The 7,450-nt window shown below is 29.3% G+C and overlaps 1 protein-coding gene across 1 annotated transcript in view; it reads right to left on the bottom strand.

The window, feature by feature from the left end:
- Positions 1–7,450, bottom strand: part of LOC142341700 (structural maintenance of chromosomes protein 6-like) — a 48,640-nt gene that overhangs the window by 37,310 nt on the left and 3,880 nt on the right. The gene's annotated exons all lie outside the window — the stretch shown is intronic.

Below are 7,450 nucleotides of genomic sequence, written 5' to 3'. Positions count from 1 at the left end.
TTGTATATGACATCTTTACCTATATCTTTTATTCTGATATCACTCATAGCATTATTATCAATATTAAATTTATTATTGAATTCCTCAAAAGTTAGGATAAGCATTTTATATATATATATAAATTTTATATATAAAAATGCATAAAGGAGGTATACTTTTTATTTTTATTATCATAATTGCAATTTGTTTTATATTTTATAATTCGATACCGAGTAAATATACAAAACTAGAAGAAAGCTTTGGTGGATTTATAAATAGGAGTCTAGTTAGATTTGAATATGAAAGTCACCATTACATACTATTGTTTATGGTGGAACTGGCACAGGGAAAACATATTTTAATAGACAATATTTAAAATTATACTTAGATCTTGGAACTTTAATTTGTAGAGCTCCACACGATTTGCACTCAAATATCGATTTTCTAGTGATTGCAAAGCATTGTTTATTGTGTTTTTACTTGCAGCCGGTAATTCCCGAAAATAATTTAGAGCACCACCTTGTAAGTGAAGTTTTAAAAATCCAACTTGCTGGGCATTCGGTACTTGGGCAAGTGCGATAGAAGATTCCAGTTGCTCACGGAATACTCTAAAATCTTCTGTAACCGCTCCCGTAAATTGATTTAAGTTAACGCTTTGTGGCGCTGCTGCTGGTGGAGGTGGAGCAATTCCTCTTATTGCTGTTGCGATAGCATTTGCAGCTGCTGCAACATCTGCCATTTTATCAAAGTTGTAACAATCTTATCTCAGAAGACAAAACTATCACTAAAAATTTCTGAACTGGAACAATTGAAGGATAGTGTAGATATTGATATTGAAAAATGTTAAAGAAATAAAAAAAATTTTTTCAAAAAGTATTCAAAGTTTCAAGAAGAGCAATTGGGGGAAAAATGATAAGTCAAGTACAGCAATTAATCAAGTTTGAAGCTCATCTGGGGGTTTAAGTCAATTGTTATGTTTGCTAAATCTAATCCTGATAAAATTGAATGGAAGTCGGGGCAAGTGGTATCCGTAAAATAAAAGCATTTACGATTATCAATTGTATAAATTAAATGTAAGTTTGTAGAAGTAGAATTAATGATATAACTATTCAATAGTCCTTCTTTTTCGCCAATTCGTATTCTAAGTTTTTTCCGTCGCACACTAACAGTTTTAAACATTTTGAAGCGAAAGCTATGTGTTTTTTAAGAAATCATTTTTCAACTTTTGAATCGTGAATGTATATCTCTCTGCTCTTTTCCTGTCACCATCTTCTAATACTATTAAATCTATCCTTTATCTATTTCAGATGCTGGTTCTGAGCAGATTCCCTAAAATTCAAAACAACTGTTTGCAACTTTATTCTATTCGTCTAACTCTTCCAACTCCTTCATGCAACTACTTCTTCAATTATTTTAGTAAGTCAATCTAATAAACCAATCACAAGCCTTTTCTACAATCTAAATATTTATTTTACCAATTCATAATTTCAACCAATACAAAAGTGTAATTCATATCAAATCTGGATTAGGAATTTGTATATGACATCTTTACCTATATCTTTTATTCTGATATCACTCATAGCATTATTATCAATATTAAATTTATTATTGAATTCCTCAAAAGTTAGGATAAGCATTTTTTATATATATATATAAATTTTATATATAAAAATGCATAAAGGAGGTATACTTTTTATTTTTATTATCATAATTGCAATTTGTTTTATATTTTATAATTCGATACCGAGTAAATATACAAAACTAGAAGAAAGCTTTGGTGGATTTATAAATAGGAGTCTAGTTAGATTTGAATATGAAAGTCACCATTACATACTATTGTTTATGGTGGAACTGGCACAGGGAAAACATATTTTAATAGACAATATTTAAAATTATACTTAGATCCGCCAAGCGGCTACATTGATCAAAACCAAGACCAAGATTAAGATCAACAGCAGCTAAAAATATAATCATTGTATGTAAAGATGATAGAGATTGGATATATCCTGAGACTGGCGAGTTTTATATTGGATTTAAAAAATGTGATATAAATATGATCACATCAAAAAATAAGTCTAAATTCAAAGATAGCGTAATTGTTCTTGATGATATGGGCGATAAGTTAAATAAGGATATAGCTTATTATTTCACAGAAGGAAGACTTTATAATATTCAAATGATTGTAATGTGTCATAAACCAGCTCAAATAATTAATACAGCAAGAATGAGTTGTGATACTATTTATTTAACAACTTATAATGGAGCTGATCTATTTAAAAATTTTAATGAAATATATAAATGTGAACATAACTTCAATAAAATAATTAGTGAATTAAATAGTAACTATTATAATTGTACAGATGGAATGTCAGATGAACTTCGTTATGGTATAATTAAATATAATAGGAAAGAGAATACTTTTATTATTATTGATAAGAATAGAACTATGTTATATGACTCGAGAGTTGGTTTCATTGATTTAAAAGCTCTTAGTTTAAAAGATGAATTAGAAAGAGAAGATATAAATAAACTTACAGCATATATAAAACCACTCATGATAAATGCAGCAGATAGAAATGTTATTAATCACAATAACTATATATTCTATTTTAATAAACTTCTTAAATTAAATAATATTAAAATACAGAATGATTTTCTAACACAAGAAATGGTTACAGGAAAAGATATAAAAAATTTATCAACTATGGGTGGAATTATAAGCTCGGGTTTAATTATAAGTAGTCATATTTATCCCGATATGATATCAAGAAATGCTGGGGGTATAGCAATGGGAGCAAGCACAAGGTTGAGTAGAGTAAGTACATTGCTTAACATTCGACATGGAGAAGATCTGGGAACCAGTTGGGGAAGGGCAAGCCTTGTTTCACCAACCAAGACCGAAGGTCCTTACACTGATTTGCAAATTTGCAAAACAACTCCGTTGAGCATGTTGCAGAATGATCAACGAAATATAATACAAGAAGAATATATAAATGAAGAGGATGGGATTTTAAATAGAAGGGGGGAAAGTATTTAAGCAATCTATATGAAAATAATGAAGAATTTAGAAAAGAAATTATAACTTTTGTCAGAGATAAAAAAGAATTAGACCTTGAAAAGATTTTAGAGAGAAGATAAAAAACTAATACACTCAATATGACGGGGAAGAAATATTTAGCTGAGTATATCACATGTAAAGATAATACTAAAGATATAATTGAAATCTTGGCTAAATATTATGAGAGTAATTGAAATTTGGCCAATAGTGAAACATGGGCAAATATTTATAAATTTGCCCTATTATAAATGGTTATAAAATGTTCAGAGTGTAATCATAAATGTGGAGCGCCCTTTAATCTAGCTTTTCATTATTCAATATGTCATGAAGATAAAATTGGTAATTGTGAATGTGGTGATAAAACATTAAGTGGTATTTGTATTAAGGAACTTGCTCAACGAACTTGTCTGGTTAACCACGAGCGAAGCTCGTTTGCAAATTCACCGATCAAAACTAATCTTTCTTTTAAAGATGAATTTGGATAAAGTCCTAGCATTGACTCTAGCACTAATGCTAGCTCTAGCCCTAATCCTAGCTCTAGCTCTAATCCTAGCCCTGACTCTAGCCCTAATCCTAGCTCTAAAGTTATAACTAGATGTTGTAATAGATGTAATTATGTAAAACCACTAACCAATTTTCATAAAATTGTACTTCTACTAAAGTTAGTTGTCTATATTGCCCTTCTATTGTAAGAGATGATGGAATGAATGCTCATTTAAAAAGACAACATCCAGATGTGGATATACCTAAAAGATTTACTAGAAAACTCCGAAGCAGTTACACTGATCTGACCCCCAATCCTATTATTACACAAAATGAAGAAAGTTGTTCATGTAAATATTATAATTTTGTCTCATTTCTTATTAATGATGGTATAAATATAGAAAAAGTAAAAGAGGATATAAATTTATAAAAGAGTATAGATAATTTAAAATTAAAAAATATAGAAAAGTAAAAAAAATTTATTAAAAAATTTAGATAATTTTAAAATTTATTTAAAAAAAGAGGGACATCACTCTTTAAGCGCGATAAATAAAGATTTTGTATTGGGGCATCACTCCGATAGGGGCGATTTCGCTCTTAAAGAGTGATTCGCTCTTAAAAGAGGGATTTCACTCTTATTTTGAAATTTGCTTTTTTTCAATAAATTATTAAATTTTGCTATTACTTTGGGTTTTAGCTTAATTATGACTTGAACAAGTAATAAATAAAAACAAATAAAAACAATGATCTTAATATTATATAAATATTAACAAAATTTAAAGTTTATAAAAGAATTAAGCTGTTTTTTTAATCCACGAAAAGGTTACACCAATTTTCGCAAGTTGGTTTTACGTGCTCTTTACACGGTCTCACTAGTTTTATACTAGTATCTGGGGACGTTCACTGGAGTCAGTGGGGATAGAATCCAAACTATCCGTCTGATAACAGATAATTACCAGCTTAACTCGACACTAGTGGTTTGCACTAAGTGAGACAAGAAATGATAGATTTTGAGTGAATATAAAGGTAATATGTAGTAGTGGATAAACCAAGCTAATATATAGTAGTGAATAAAATGGGGGTATAAGCAAGTAGTAGATATATAGAGTAGTGGCTGGAAGGGGCTCGAACAAGTGTATGAAAATTTTTGATGATAGATTGGATATATCCTGAGACTGGCGAGTTTTATATTGGATTTAAAAAATGTGATATAAATATGATCACATCAAAAAATAAGTCTAAATTCAAAGATAGCTTAATTGTTCTTGATGATATGGGCGATAAGTTAAATAAGGATATAGCTTATTATTTCACAGAAGGAAGACTTTATAATATTCAAATGATTGTAATGTGTCATAAACCAGCTCAAATAATTAATACAGCAAGAATGAGTTGTGATACTATTTATTTAACAACTTATAATGGAGCTGATCTATTTAAAAATTTTAATGAAATATATAAATGTGAACATAACTTCAATAAAATAATTAGTGAATTAAATAGTAACTATTATAATTGTACAGATGGAATGTCAGATGAACTTCGTTATGGTATAATTAAATATAATAGGAAAGAGAATACTTTTATTATTATTGATAAGAATAGAACTATGTTATATGACTCGAGAGTTGGTTTCATTGATTTAAAAGCTCTTAGTTTAAAAGATGAATTAGAAAGAGAAGATATAAATAAACTTATAGCATATATAAAACCACTCATGATAAATACAGCAGATAGAAATGTTATTAATCACGATAACTATATATTCTATTTTAATAAACTTCTTAAATTAAATAATATTAAATACAGAATGATTTTCTAACACAAGAAATGGTTACAGGAAAATGTATAAAAAATTTATCAACTATTGGTGGAATTATAAGCTCAGGTTTAATTATAAGTAGTCATATTTATCCCGATATGATATCAAGAAATGCTGGGGGTATAGCAATGGGAGCAAGCACAAGGTTGAGTAGAGTAAGTACATTGCTTAACGTTGGACATGGAGAAGATCTGGGAACCAGTTGGGGAAGGGCAAGCCTTGTTTCACCAACCAAGACCGAAGGTCCTTACACTGATTTGCAAATTTGCAAAACAACTCCGTTGAGCATGTTGCAGATTGATCAACGAAATATAATACAAGAAGAATATATAAATGAAGAGGATGGGCTTTTAAATAGAAGGGGGAAAGTATTTAAGCAATCTATATGAAAATAATGAAGAATTTAGAAACGAAATTATAAATTTTGTCAGAGATAAAAAAGAATTAGACCTTGAAGTGATTTTAGAGAGAAGATATAAAACTAATATACTCAATATGACGGGGAAGAAATATTTAGCTGAGTATATCACATGTAAAGATAATACGAAAGATATAATTGAAATCTTGGCTAAATATTATGAGAGTAATTGAAATTTAGCCAATAGTGAAACATGGGCAAATATTTATACATTTGCCCTATTATAAATGGTTATAAAATGTTTAGAGTGTAATCATAAATGTGGAGCACCCTTTAATCTAGCTTTTCATTATTCAATATGTCATGAAGATAAAATTGGTAATTGTGCATGTGGTGATAAAACATTAAGTGGTATTTGTATTAAGGAACTTGCTCAACGATCTTGTTTGGTTAACCACGAGCGAAGCTCGTTTGCAAATTCACCGATCAAAACTAATCGTTCTTTTAAAGATGAATTTGGATATAGTCCTAGCATTGACTCTAGCTCTAATGCTAGCTCTAGCCCTAATCCTAGCTCTAGCTCTAATCGTAGCCCTGACTCTAGCCCTAATCCTAGCTCTAGCTCTAATCGTAGCCCTGACTCTAGCCCTAATCCTAGCTCTAGCTCTAAAGTTATAACTAGATGTTGTAATAGATGTAATTATGTAAAACCACTAACCAACTTTCATAAAATTGTACTTCTACTAAAGTTAGTTGTCTATATTGCCCTTCTTTTGTGAGATGTGATGGAATGAATGCTCATTTAAAAAGACAACATCCAGATGTGGATATACCTAAAAGATTTACTAGAAAACTGCAAAGCAGTTACACTGATCTGACCCCCAATCCTATTATTACACAAAATGAAGAAAGTTGTTCATGTAAATATTATAATTTTGTCTCATTTCTTATTAATGATGGTATAAATATAGAAAAAGTAAAAGAGAATATAAATTTATTGAAGAGTATAGATAATTTAAAAATTAAAAAATATAGAAAAGTAAAAAAAAAATTTATTAAAAAATTTAGATAATTTTAAAATTTATTTTAAAAAAGAGGGAAATCACTCTTTAAGCGCAATAAATAGTGATTTTAAACTGGGGCATCACTCCGATAGGGGCGATTTCGCTCTTAAAGAGTGATTCGCTCTTAAAAGAGGGATTTCACTCTTATTTTGAAATTTGCTTTATTTTTCAATAAATTATTAAATTTTGCTATTACTTTGGGTTTTAACTTAATTATGACTTGAAGAAGTAATAAATAAAAACAATGATCTTAATATTATATAAATATTAGCAAAATTTAAAGTTTATAAAAGAATTAAGCTGTTTTTTTATCCACGAAGTTATCCACGAAGTGGTTACACCAATTTGCGCAAGTTGGTTTTACGTGCTTTTTACACGGTCTCACTAGTTTTATACTAGTATCTGGAGACGTCCACTGGAGTCAGTGGGGATAGAACCCAAAATATCCGTCTGATAACAGATAATTACCAGCTTAACTCGACACTAGTGGTTTGCACTAAGTGAGACAAGAAATGATAGATTTTGAGTGAATATAAAGGTAATATGTAGTAGTGGATAAACCAAGCTAATACATAGTAGTGAATAAAATGGGGTATAAGCAAGTAGTAGATATATAGAGTAATGGGTGGAAGGGGCTCGAACAAGTGCATGAAAATTTTTTGAGGTGTTTTTACTATGTAAAAATA

The sequence above is a fragment of the Convolutriloba macropyga genome, chromosome 6 (assembly GCF_964194025.1).
Source record: "Convolutriloba macropyga chromosome 6, txConMacr16.3, whole genome shotgun sequence".
In the NCBI taxonomy this organism is placed as follows: Eukaryota; Metazoa; Xenacoelomorpha; order Acoela; family Convolutidae; genus Convolutriloba; species Convolutriloba macropyga.
The sequence above is the reverse complement of the archived record's forward strand: the minus strand, read 5'-3'. Positions and strand labels throughout refer to the sequence as shown.